Here is a 14,217-nt window from a genome sequence, read left to right as displayed (position 1 = left end):
TAAGAATACAAGAGTATCTAGACAAGATAAATTTCGATGCTTGAGAACCAATAAAAAAATTACTAATCATGTAAAGAAGCAAGAAAATAGAAACCATCATGAGAAAAAAAAATTAGCCAACCAAAACTGATCCAGAACTGATATCGATGTTAAAATTGTTAGACAAGAATATTAAAAGTTGTTATAACTGCATTCCATATATTTAAAATTAAGAAGAAACATGGACAGTGTTTTTGTAAAAAGACCCAAATCAAACTTCTGGAGAAGAAAACTATAATGTGTGAGATGAATAATACACTGGATGGGATTAAGGGCAGATTAAACATTATAGAAAAAAGTCAGTGACCTTGAAGATGTGGCAATGAAAACTAACCAAAATGAACATAGAACAAGGAATTTTTTTTTAATGTTCAAAGTATCAGTGAGTGTGGGACAATTTCAGTCAAAATCCCTGAATGAAACAAAAGCAGAGGGAAAAGAAAAAGTATTTGAAAAATGTCTAAAATGTTCCCAAATTTGTTGCAAACTATAAATCCACATATCCAAGAAGCTCAATCAACTCTAAGTACAAGATGTATGAAGCAAGCTACACCAAGGCTCACATCATAATCACATTGCTCAAAGCCCGTGATAAAAGGAAAGTCTTAAAAGCAGCCAGAGAATAGACACATTACCTATAGAGTCACAAATGTAAAGATAACATCAACTTCTTATCAGAAACAATTAAAATAGAGCAACATCTTTAAAAAACTAAAATACAATAAAAAGTCCCTAATAACCCAGGATCCTATGCCCAGAATCCAACAGAAAGACAAAACAAAGTCCTCTTCAGAACTACAAAAGGTGAAAGAATTCGTTATTAGCTTCCATCTTAAGGAATACAAAGAGAATATCAAGTTAAATCCAACATAGGCAGAATAAAGGCAATAATAAATTTAGAGTGAAAAAACAAATGAAATAGAAAACAAAAACCAATAGAGAATATCAGTGAAACCAAAAGTTGGTCTTTGAGAAAATCAAAATTAGTAAAATTAATAAACCTTTAGCCTGACTGATAAAAAAAAGACAGTAGACATGATTATCAACATCAGGATCAATAAAGTATTGCTAAGGATAGACTCTATAGATATTAAAATGATGATGTGTGAGCATTAATATAGAAACGACACAAACAACTTTATACCAATAAAATCTACAACTTAGATGAAACTGACAAATTCTTTGAATGAACAAACTATCAATGCTCAACCAAGAAGTGAAAAATAACACAAATAATCACATATCTTTTACGGTAGTTGAATGTATAGTTTTGAACTTTCCCACAATGAAAACTTCAAGCCCAAATGGCATACCAGTGAATATTACCAATTATTAAAAAATAATAATATCAATTCTACATAAACTGTTTCAGGAAAATTGAAGAGGAGAGTACTTCCCAAACCATACTACATCCTGCTACCAAAACCAAAAAATTATAAGAAAAAATAACTATACTAACATCCTTTATAAACATAAATAAAATTTTGTATCAAAGTTTTAGCAAACTGAATCTCACAATATCTAAAAAGCATAGTATATTATGACCAACTAGTTTATGCTAAGAGTACAAAGTTGGTTTAATATCTCAAAATCAATCAATATAATTCACCATATTAACTAAAAAAATTATAAAAGTAAAGAAAAAAAGGAGTGCCTTGGGGCTCAGTCAGTTAAGAGTCCTGCTCTTGATTTTATCTCAGGTCATGATCTCACAGTTCCTGAGATTGAGCCCTGTGTTGGGCTCTGCACACAGCCTGCTTGGGATTCTCTCTCCCTCTCTCCGTGTCCCTCCCCCCATCATGTCTCTCTCTCTCTCCCTCTCTCTCTCTCAAAAATAAATACATAAACTTAAAAAAAAGAAAAACCTAAATGGCCATCTTAATAGATGCAGAAAAAGTGTCTGACACTTTTTCACAGTCATTCCTGATAAAAGCTCTCTGTAAAGTAGTGATAGAAGGGAACTCTCTTAATCTAATAAAGAACATCAAGGAAAAGTCTATGACTAATATATTAATGGTGAAAGACTAAGTGCTTTCCTCCTCAGATTAAAAACAAGACAAGGACATCTGATCTAACCATTTTTATTCAATATCTTACTGAAGGTTCTAGCCAGTGTAACAGTGTAATAAGGAAATACAAAGAAATGTAAGGCATCCACACTGGAAAAGAATATTTAACATTTCTTTATTCAGACGTAATCATCTATGTAGAAAATCTGATGAAACCTCAAAAAACTACATTTACCTAAGTTAGGATTCAAAAGAATATATAAAAAACAATATTACTTACATATTTCAGCACAATACTACCAGAAATGAACACTTAAAAAATAATGTCACTTACAATAGTATCTAAAAATATGAACTCTTTAGGGATAAATTTGACAAAAGATATAAAAGACTGGTACACTGAAAGCTACAAAACAATGAGAAATTAAAGACCTAAATAAATGTATATCTTGTTCATTAATCAGAAAACTCAGTAATAAGAAGCCAGTTGTCCCCAAATTACTTTATAGATTCAACACAATCCTGATCAAAAATTCCAGAAAACTTGTTAGAAACTGACAAGTTAATATTAAAATTTGTATGGAAATGCAAAGGACATATCACAGAATTGCCAAAGCAAATATTTGCAATAGCAAAGCATAGAATTGCCAAAGAACAACAGAAGAGGACTTCCATTATCTGATTTCAAAACTTCCTATACAGCTACAGTAATCAAGCAGTGTGGGGTTAGAATAAAGACAGACAAATAGATCAGTGAAACATGATAGACTGTCCAGGAATTGATTCAAATATTTACAGACAACAGACTTTTAACAAAGATACAAAAGCAATTGAATGGAGAAAGCATGTTTTCTTTCTTTGTTTTCTTTTTTTTTCCAGACAAATAGTCTGGAAAAATTGGATTTACATACGTAAAGTAAAAACAAAAAAAAAAAAAAAAGAAGAAAGAAAAAACCCACTTAAATCTTACCTTACATTACAGGCACAAATTAACTCAAAATAGATCACAGACTTATATGTAAAGCCAAAAATTATAAGATGTCTAAAAGAAAACACAAGAAATGATTGATATTCAAGTTTAGGTAAAGATTGATTAGAGACAACAAAAGCATAATTCCCCAGAATAAAAGTAATAAATTGGATTTCATCAGAATTAAAAACTTCTGCTCATCAAAAGGCCCTGTTAAGGAAATTAAAGGACAAGCCACAGCCTGGGAAAAGATATTCAAGTTATGTATTGGATAAAGAATTTGTATCCAGAATATATAAACATGTTATTCAGCTCAATAATAAAAACATAAATAGCCCAATTTAAAACTGGGCAAAATATTTGAATAAATATTTTTTAAAAATATACATATGGCTAATAAGTACTGAAAAGATGTTCAGTATCATGTTCAAATCATTAGGGAAATGGAAATTAAAACCACAATGAGATATAACTACATTATCAACTAGAATTGCTATAATCAAAAAGACTGACAAAGCCAAGTGATGTGGAGATACCAGGATCCTCATGCATTGCTGATCGGAATGTAAAATGTATAGCCACTTTGGAATACAGGGCAGTTTCTTAAAGTATTAAACATAAACTCATCATACATTCCAGTAATTATATTGTTAGGTATCTACCTACCTACCTATAAGAAATGTCCAAAAAAGACTTGCAAATGAATGTTCATAGCACTGATATCCATAATAGTAAAAAACTGAAAGTAATGCAAATGTCTATCAAGTGATGAATGTATCAGCAAAATATGCATATCTATACCATGGAATATTATTCAACAATCAAAAGGAATGAAATATGAATGCATATAACATAGGTGATCCTCTAGCCATACTCTTAAAACTAGATCATATGATTCCATTCATCTGAAACATCCAGTAAGAATAAATCTATGGAAACAGTAAGCAAATCAGTGGTTCTTTGGGCCTGGGATTTGGAATAAGGAGTAACAGCAAATAGATTTGAGGGATGTTTTGGGTGATGGAAAGTTCTAAAATTAGATTTGGGGGGTGTGGGTGGCTCAGTCAGTTAAGTGTCTGACTCCTGATTTCAGCTAAGGTCATGATTTCACGGTTTGTGAAATGGAGCCCTGAGTTGGGCTCTACCTTGACAGCACAGAGCCTGCTTGAGATTCTCTCTCTCTCTCTCTCTCTCTCTCTGTCCCTCCCCGATCGTACTCTCTCTCTTTCTCAAAATAAATTAACTTAAAAAAATAAAATAAAATAAAATTAGATTTGGGTTATGAATGAACAATTCTATAAATTGGCTAACAATTATTTACTTGTCATAAAGGGGGATTTTATTGTATATAAATTATAATAAGCCATAATAAGGCTGTTTAAAAAGACTATATGAATATTTATTTTTATTTTTCCTCCAGATAACCTTAAATAAACTAATAACAAAAGTAAATTTAATGACTTTGTATTAATGATTTTTTTCAGTAGTAACAAGAAATTCTATCAAGAAATAGCCAATCTGGGCCTTTTTTAGTTTGCAGAAGTATATAAACTAATTGATTTTCTTCTTTTGTAAAAAACAAAACTGTAAGTAAGCAAAAAATTTGCAAGACTAATTACTCATTTTCGGCAATTTTACACCACTATATATTTGTCAAACTAGAGAGCCATCCTATAACGTAAATAGATAAAATATTTTAGTTTATTTCGAAAGGTAAAGAAACTTAAGGCAGCATTGAGTTAAATGATTTGTCAAGTCATAGGACCTCAGAATTGGAAGAAAACTTTGTTCCTAGAATAACTACTTACTATTTAATGCCCCTTTACAATCCTTCCTAAGAGCTCATCAAATCTTTGTTGGAACACCTTTCATAGTAGAGAACTTGCTATCCTCAAGAGGGGAAGTTTCCATCTTTGCAAAGCACTAATAACTAGAAGGACCAAACATGGACCTTCTATAGCTTCTATCCATAATATGAAGTCAGTTGGTGGAAAGAGATTTATACCAATCTCCAGATATCCTGGCTTCCACTACTTCACACAAATGTACCACACAAGTATCGCATATAAAAAAATGTGGATTGACACAATCCAAATCTCCATCATATATAAATTCCTTGAGATGTGGGACAGAGTTCATCATATATACCATTGTATCCATAATCCATCACTGCATCTGGCAATTTAGGTGCTCAATCAATGATTTTGAACTAAGCTGATAATTTTATAACACAAAACAAGCATATGTAAATCGCCTGAGCAATTTTTCCACATCTGTATTCCATACACATTTATTTAGTGCTACTGTTTTGCAGAAATTAACATCCCTTCTTATTATATGTGACATACAAACAAAACATAAGAAAGTGTTAGACTAGGTAAGTTAGAGACTAGGTGACAAAGTTAGTGATTTTACTGATGTGACCAAAAATGACCCTGCAACATGCCACATGATGTACAATTAACTTTGCTTTACAACCACTTTTATTATTAGAAAAGAATATTTTGACAGCCTACGTCACCTAATTTAGAATCCAAGTTATTAGAAGGCTTAATTCATGAGAGGTTTTATTTTGAATTGCACAGTGATTACATGAGTCATAGAAATAACCAACATAACCTGAATTATTAGGGTGAGAATAATACCTGTCATGTTACATATGGAAAGGCAACATGTTGCAGTGCAATAACACACACATTTTAGAAGTCAAAAGACCTACATGCCTGGCTTCTATTAGCTGTAGGCAACTCATGCAATAACTTCACTTTGCTCATCTATGAAAACACAACAGCATTACAAATCCTGCTACATATGCATCAAAATATAATCATAAAGATCAAACAAGATGGTATGAAGGCAATTGGGAAACTGAAGTGCTAAACAAAAGTGACAGAGAAAGATTGCATTAAATTGCTGGAGATTTGCTTATCCATATTTATTAAATTACATAACATAATGCTTTGATGACCAAAATGTTCAATTCCCTATGAAATAGCAAGTTTGTTCTATTTTTTCATGTCAGCAATTTTACAAATGGCTGTCATTATTCAATAGGAAATACTATGCCTTAAATACTAGAACAAGTACTTTATACCAAGAGAGTGCAGAGTAAAAAGATTCTTTCCTTGTAATAAGTACTTGATAAATATATTCATTTGAAGAGATGCTCTCTGACATCCTTAAATTATCACTTGGGAGAAAATTAATCCTATGGCAACTTCCAAAAATTATTTGTATCTTCACTGATTTTTTATTTAAAATTTAGCATAATTCTTAATTGGTTTTTTGAACCTTGAACACTGTTGGGAATCTGACAAAAGTTAGAAAATCTAGTAAAAAGCATATATGCACGCACATTTTAAATTCTGCTTACAGTATCAGTAGATTCAGAGGCTCTGCAGCCTAAGAATTGAGGTACGGTCCACAGATGCCAGGTTCAGAACCTCTGTTTAAATTTTCATGAACATTCTTAATTATACAATTAAAGGCTATAGAATAAGTGAAGCTCTCCCCACGGTCCTCCCCTTTCTTTGGTTCTTTAAACAACATTTCTTTACATTTGCAAATTTGCAGCTTTTATTCTTACCATAGTGGTGTATCCAGCAAACAAACAACACAAAGTCATTATTCAATATGAGACAGCACTTGTAAATAGTAATGAGGTGGAAAATTAATTAAATGTGGCTGAAAATTATAAATTTTTTAACGTTACTTCAAAATTCTGTCAGTAAATAAAGCTGCAGGATGGGGAGTCTTTCTGGAAGCACTTTACCTTTTGCAAAAGTATCTCTAGAATTCAAAATAGCAGCCACACAAATGTTTCAGGAACTTAGGTCAAAGCCTTTTTATTCCTCTCTTTGGAAATTAGCAATAGTGCTGGTTCCAAATACTTTGCACAGTTCCTATAAATCTTGTGATATGTTATAAATGAATCTGGTAAGTAAATTTATGAAGGTATTGAAGGCCCCAGCCCTCTTTGCCAGGCCCTTAGAGGAATTTGACTCTCCAACAATACTGCTAATTAAAATCTTGCCTACAGACAACCAAATTCAGTGTGTTCAGGGATATTTTCCGTGAAAGTAACACCACAATTTTAACATTAAAAAAGTGTTTTAATTCTCAACCACTTTAATGCAAATACAATCATCAGCATAACTGAGATCTTTCCCTGGATTAATCAGGTAACTAAGCCACATATACAGAAAAAAATGCTTTTGGTGATGGAAAAATGGAAAACATACCTGAATCAATCTCTTTTATAGTTCTCTTCAGCTAAAGTATTTCACAGTAAAACTACAATCAGATTTTTATTTTTCATCTGGAAAGAGCTTTTACACATGACACACTAGGAAAATCTGTTTTGAGCTTAAAATTGATATCTGCTTACATTATAACAGATTGTGTAATCACTGGATCTAAAACACTCAGCAGCCTGCCTGTGCTTAGGAAACAAGGATTCATGTCCTACAGGCAGTCTGCTTGTCAGGTTTTTTCTAGGGAATTAGTCCTCATTTCCGTCCTTCCTGATCCTTAAAAAAACAGATTTTTTTCCCCCAGAAAGTAAACTTGTTGAAAGATTTTACTTTCTCAAACACCTATGGCCAAAATATATCCTGTTTACTGGCCAATAATGCAAAAATCTAATATTGTATGTTAGGAAGTACTCCGCTTTCTGTCTTTAGAAAAACCTTCAATTTAAGTGAAAATAAGGAGAAAGTTGAACGAAGAATTTGGCAACTAAGGAGATTTGACATCTAAGTATTTTTTAAACATTTTAAAATTTGTAATAGAAATATATTCTTGATTCCAAATGCCTTTCCTTGATGCCAAATAAACAATTTAGATACTATTTTCAAAATCTTATGGACAGAAATATGTCTTTAAACAATTAGCAAGAAGTGCCCATCTCCAAGTAAAAGGGTATTTCTTTTCCTCAGGCCACAGAGTAAGATTCCAAGCTTTGCATCTCAAAAGTGGATGACATATGTTTTGGTACAATAAGGAAATTTTAGGAAGGTGGCAGAAGGAAAAAGTGTCTCTCATGCCTGCTTGGAATTTAAGCAGCCGGTTATGAAAAGCCAGCTAGCTCTAGAGCAATGTCCAGAAAGGTGTTTTTTGTACCATGCTCTTGCCCTATCTGGTTGGTCTTGCCTTCTTCCCCCCTACAGGAAATTCCAGTACCATTTGGTTCTCTGTGCCCATGCCACTACAAAATCTGCACAATAAATGCCAATAAATGACCAGAATTATACATTTGAGGTCTGTAAAATGGGATGACCAGGTCTGCTCTGTTCTTCTCCATATCCCTGTAATCTAGGGATAGCCTTACTCAGAACAGATTCTCAGTCCATACTGATGACAAAATGAATGAATGTTGACTGAAGACAGCTTGAAAGTATTTATCCTTTCAAGGGCTTATGTGATTTAACAAGTGTCAGAGTCTCAAGCTGAAGTGATAAAGATTAGAAGGTGAATTTCAATGATCAATCAGCCTGATGGCAGAAGCATAGGAGTCCCAGGAGACCATCAAAGGCTCAAGGATCACTCCATGTCACTTACAATTAGAGATGGTTCATTCTCTATGGGTAAGTGTGCCCTGTGTGTCTTATAGTCCTTAGTTAGGGGCTGGAAAAAACACTAGGCCTACCTCCAATTAATCTCTCCCTCATGTCAGAGAACAAAATAGATTTTTAATGTTTATTTATTTATTTATTTTGAGAGAGAGAGACAGGGTGAGCAGGGGAGGGGCAAAGAGAGAGAGAGGGAGAGAGAGAATCCCAAGTAGGCTCCACCCTGTGAGCACAGAGCCAGATGCTGGGTTAAAACTCACAAACTGTGAGATCATGACCTGAGTCAAAATCAAGAGTGGGACGATTAACCGACTGAGCCACCCAGGAGCCCTAAGAATAAAATACTTTTGTACTATAGTATTCATGTTTGTTGAAGCCCAATCCCCAATGTGACAGTACTTGGAGGTGAGGCCTTCAGGAGGTGATTAGGCCATGAGGGTAAAGCCTTTGTGAATGGGATTAATGCCCTTTATAAAAGAGGCCCCAGAAAGCTCCTTTGCTCCCTTCCACCATGTGAAGTTATAGTGAGAAGATAGCCACTTGTGAACTAGGAAGTGGCTCCCACCAGACACCAAATCTGGACTTCCCAGCCTCCAGAACTACGGAAAATAAATGTCTGTTGTTTAAACCAGTCAGCCTATGGTATTTTTGTCACAGCAGCTCAAATGAACTAAGACATGACAAAGCCTGGGAGGTGGGCTGGAAGTAGATAGTAGACACTGAGGAGGAGAGAGCTTCCCAGAGAACTTGAAAGAAGTCTGTGTGATCCTTTCTTCATCACTAGGCACCTTTTCTCTATTTTCCTTCTGACTTGTTCACTAATTTAGGGTCCAGATCTAAACACCTCTGGACAGACTACAGTAAGCTATCCTTTTTTTAATGCTTATTTATTTTTGAGAGAGATACAGAGAGAGAGGGAGAGATCTTGAGTGGGGAAGAGGCAGAGAAAGAGAGAGAGAGATACAGAATCAGAAGCAGGCTCCAGGCTCTGAGCTGTCACCTGAGCAGGGCTCAAACTCATGAGCTGTGAGATCATGACCCAAGCTGAAGTTGGTTGCTCAACAAACTGAGCCACCCAAGCCCCCCAGTAAGCTAACATTTTTGAGCAATTACTATCTGCCCAGCCTTGTTCTAAGTGCTTGTCATACAATCTACACAATAATTTTAAAACAGGTATTATGTAACCTCCCCCTTCCCCACTCCATGAATGAACTATGCCCAAAGTAACGCAGCTTATAAGAAATAGAGCCAGAGAAACAAAATAAATAACAATTATTGATAGCTCATTATGTATTAGGGCTTTATATACAGTATTTCATTATTTCTCACACAGTCCTATGAAACACATACTTCTATTATTTCCATTTTACAAATATACCAAATTGGACTTGAAATGGTTTTGTAACTTACCCATACCTACACAGCTAATAAGTGACAGGGCCAGCCTAGGGATGCAGGATTCCAAGTTCCTTCCATTTACCCAGTCCTCTGTCCTCATCACACACAGGTTCCAGGATTATAAAAAGGCTAACATTTATGGAATCCCTATTACATGTCAGGTATGCTCCTAAATACCTATATTAACTCGTTGATCCTCCATGAGCTGGGTATAATTACTGTTACTATTACTGATGCCATTTTGCATTTGAAGAAATTGAGGCAAACCAATTTTCTCAGACACATGATGAAAAAATGTCTACACTTAGGCTTGGACCCAACAGCTTATCTTCAGACTCCATGCTCTGAACTATTGCATCATTATGCTGCTTCTGAATGTTCATATGACTAAATTTAAATAGCACTTATTTAGAAATCATATTCATATACCCACTAGAAGTTAACCCTAAGTCCAAAGCATTTTATCATATTCCAGGTAAGTTTTATGCAAAAATAGCATAGCTTCCCCATTTCCTATATTTCCATGGTAAAGCTGGGGTGGAGAGGACTTCAAAAAATTTAAAGGGCCAGACACTTGTTTAGAGACAAGACAGGAGAAGCTGGAATATTGACACCTTTTGTCTACAGGAAGCTTGGGAAGACATTCCTGCTTCAGCACCCCTCCTGGTGAGGACAAGGAAGGGTTGGAGAAGTGTGTCCAGCTGGAGAAGTGAGAGTGAGGCACTGAGCTGTGAAGAAACTGCTAGATGGAGTTAATCCTGGTAGGAAGTTCTTTGGAATCCCACCCCAAAGATGGAGCAGGTAGTGAGACATCTTCAGCTAACTTCCCTTTCAGGGAGATAGCAGGGAGCTGGAAACTCCAGGCCTTTCCTTCTAATATAGCACCCTGGACCTCAATCTTCTACTTGTGTCCTTTCATCTTTGGTCACACCTCACTTAGAACTTGCTCCCTGGCAGCAAAAGGCAGAAGTCATTATGTATTTGCACTGTGTATCATTATTATTATTTTGTTAATTAGATGAATTGATAGAGCACTGAATTAAACCAAATTAGCAACTTTTTCCATGGGTATGCCCCCATCTGTAATAGTTACACTCTTTTAAAGTATTATCAACTGATCCCTAGAGAAACTGGGATGGAGGGAGGAGAATATTTATTTATTGGTTGATTTATTGATTGATTGATTTAATATTATTTATTTCATCTCCATTTAGAAAAGGTATGTGCTGTGTACTTTATTTCTAACTCTCAGCAGGTTTCACATGATCATGACTTACAGAAGTGATGAAAATATGTTAATTAACAAGGTTGTAACTCCCTAGCTGTGCTCTTAGTGTGATTCGTGCTGTATTTTAGTGGGAGGTGGGGGGAGAAGGTTAAATGATATGCAATGTTTTACACTGCATAATAATTGTTACATTTTGACATGAAATCAAACATACCAATACTAGAAAAGGAGTGCCCCAAATGCCCACTCAAAGAGCCAGTGGTGTTTTTGAGGAATTTTAAGCTCCCTGGATTATAGGATGCCATGAATAAGAGGATGAATGGTAGGTAGGTTGGCTGGGGAAGTTTGACCCAAAAATCTGGTGCGACATTCCACAAAAATAGGATAGTTATTAACGAGTGGCAACAGTGGGGAAATGATTACTGTGGGTTTGAAACAAAAAATTAGTAAATCATAACACTAAATGGAGAGGCCTGTGGCAGGTCTTGGAAGTGAGTTTAGAATTCTGCAGAACTGAGCTGTGGTTGCAAGTGAGAAACAGGCTGGTGGGCCCCCATGGCACTTGACTCTGCCTGGCCCTGGGTGCTTCAGGGAGAAGAAGCCTGCAGTACAGCCTAGAATCTTTCCTGCCAGTACAGTACACCAAGAGCCTTGCCCCCTTTCTTCTCTTGCCTTCAGAGCCACCTCTGCAGCAAACCCCAGGCTGAGAAGTGCTCTGGGGACCTGGGCTCCACCACTGGGTTGCACCAGCAAGGAGGGTGCAGCTTCCTTGGTGAACTCGGTTGAGGCGGGGGGAAAGAAGGGGCACCCTGGCTGTGTTTGAAGATGTGTGGTCCACAACATATACCACTTACTTGATTGTTTCCTGATACCTGAAAACAGTAAAGATCTACATGTTACGTGAAAATGTACCGTATTGAAAAATAAAAACACAACCCACAAATTGCACAAAAATTCGTATAAGCATGATTGTTTTACAAAAGGAGGCAAGAACGCATTAGAAACGGGGTGTTATATGATTGAAACAGTCTGCAACGCATAAATGTTTCTAAAACTCTCCCAGAATTCCTGCCTGGTTTGTTTAGAATCCAGATGGTCCGCATTGTGTATTTTCATGTAACCAGCCATCCTAGCTGCTTGGGAATCCTGTGATGAAGGTCACTAAACCGACTGCTGGCTTCACAATAGACAAATGACAGAAAATTAGGCATGAAGAGATGACAGAATCTCCTTCCTTTCCATACTAAACGTCTTGAATGTGAAGACTTGCTATCAATTTTAAGAGGAAAGTTTTTTGTTGGAGGTGAGCACCAAAATAGCATTGATTTATGACAAACCTATACCAATTCCATTAAAATGAACACAGTAGTTTCAGGCACTAATAAGTTATTACAACACTAGGTAATAAGGCAGTTCCCTTCATGACTTGCTTTATAGCATGGGTGCTGACTGAGCTCCTTCAGTTTTCCTGGCTACTGTTAAGATTATGCTCACAAAAACATACATAGATGATACTCTTTTTTATATAATACAGCATTTCAGATTAAAAAAAAATTTTTAACGTGTATTTATTATTGAGAGACAGAGAGACACAAAGCGTGAGCAAGGGAGGGATAGAGAGAGGGGGAGACACAGAATCCGAAGCAGGCTCCAGGCTCTGAGATGTCAGCACAGAGCCCCACGCGGGGCTTGAACTCACAAACTGCGAGATCATGACTTGAGCCGAAGTTGGTTGATTAATCAACTGAGTCACCCAGGCGCCTCCAGATTTTTTTAATGTTAAGACTGAAATGAATGCAAAGAAAACAGGCCAGGGTATTCAGAGAGGAAAACTAAACTCAGTAGATGCCAATGTCACAGCTGTGAAGATGACCCTTGGGGGTTCTCCTGGGTGGTGTCAGCAGAGGGAAGCCTATAAAATCTCAATCTGTTTTTGTATGAGCAAAGACATGCCTCATAAGTTGAAGCAGGGATTTAAATTAAAGTCCTGCTCAAGCTGAATTGTCTACATGTTGATAGGAATATCTCAAGATTGACTGTATAATCAAGTTCTAAATGTTATATTCTGGTGTAGGGGGCTACAGGAGTTTTAAAGCGAGTCAGTTCTCCACTAAGAACCATCACTATAACTCTGACCTACCTCCTTCTTGATGCTTCAGATTTCTCTCTTGGAAACTGGAGGAGAACAGAAGATTCCCTGGGTCTATCCATATCTAAAATTCTATCACTCCACAAGTATACACTGGAGCCATGGAAGCCTCACTAGGTGGTTGGGGGACCAGGTGGCAAACGGCAGCCAGACTCTGAAAAGAAGTGAAGGGTATAAAGTTTGATAAAGCCTGTTTTTAAGATGTGGAATAGATGCAGCCTAAGTCACAAATAAGTTTGAGAAAGCCAATAAGGAAACCACACTTTTATCATATAGATTAAAAAATTTTATTAAGTACCTCCTCACCTTGCCAGGTACTTGGAACACAGAGGAGGTGGATTCCCTGCTTTTACCTTTCTTACAGTGTATTAGAGACATAGACAAGCAAATATGAAGCAGAATCAACAAAGGATGTGCAATGTAGATATTGCTAGGTGGTAAAGTCATGGGTGATGTTTATGATTTTATTGTTAATTCTGTTTTGTAAGTCATCCAAAATAAAATGCATTTTTGTAATGAAATATATTATTAATTTTTTAAAGTTTATTTATTTTGAGAAAGACAGACACAGTGCAAGTTGGGGATGTGCAGAGAGAGAGGGAGAGAGAGAATCCTAAGCAGGTTTGTACTGGCAGCTGACACAGGGCTTGAACTCTTGAAACAGAGAGATCATGACCTGAGCCAAAACCAAGAGTTGGACACTTAACCGACTAAGCCACCCAGGCACCCCAGTAATGAAAAAATACTTTTTAAAAATAAGAAAATATATTTTAGAAAGATACTTCACATAAACATTAGATTTTATATTAGCAGGGTGGTATTATAAAATCCTTTGAGAGTTAACAGAAGAGCTA

The 14,217-nt window shown here is 35.8% G+C and overlaps 2 long non-coding RNA genes across 7 annotated transcripts in view; one reads left to right on the top strand and one right to left on the bottom strand.

The window, feature by feature from the left end:
• The window catches only part of LOC123608597, a 395,339-nt gene that overhangs the window by 225,106 nt on the left and 156,016 nt on the right, over positions 1–14,217 (bottom strand). The gene's annotated exons all lie outside the window — the stretch shown is intronic.
• LOC123608598 overlaps positions 9,618–14,217 on the top strand; it is an 86,695-nt gene continuing 82,095 nt past the window's right edge. For all 4 annotated transcript variants that reach the window (XR_006717326.1, XR_006717322.1, XR_006717323.1 and 1 more), the window contains exon 1: positions 9,618–12,517. This is a non-coding gene — a long non-coding RNA (uncharacterized LOC123608598). The remainder of the gene's footprint in view (positions 12,518–14,217) is intronic.

The sequence above is a fragment of the Leopardus geoffroyi genome, chromosome B2, assembly GCF_018350155.1.
Source record: "Leopardus geoffroyi isolate Oge1 chromosome B2, O.geoffroyi_Oge1_pat1.0, whole genome shotgun sequence".
NCBI classification, from domain to species: Eukaryota; Metazoa; Chordata; class Mammalia; order Carnivora; family Felidae; genus Leopardus; species Leopardus geoffroyi.
The sequence above is the reverse complement of the archived record's forward strand: the minus strand, read 5'-3'. Positions and strand labels throughout refer to the sequence as shown.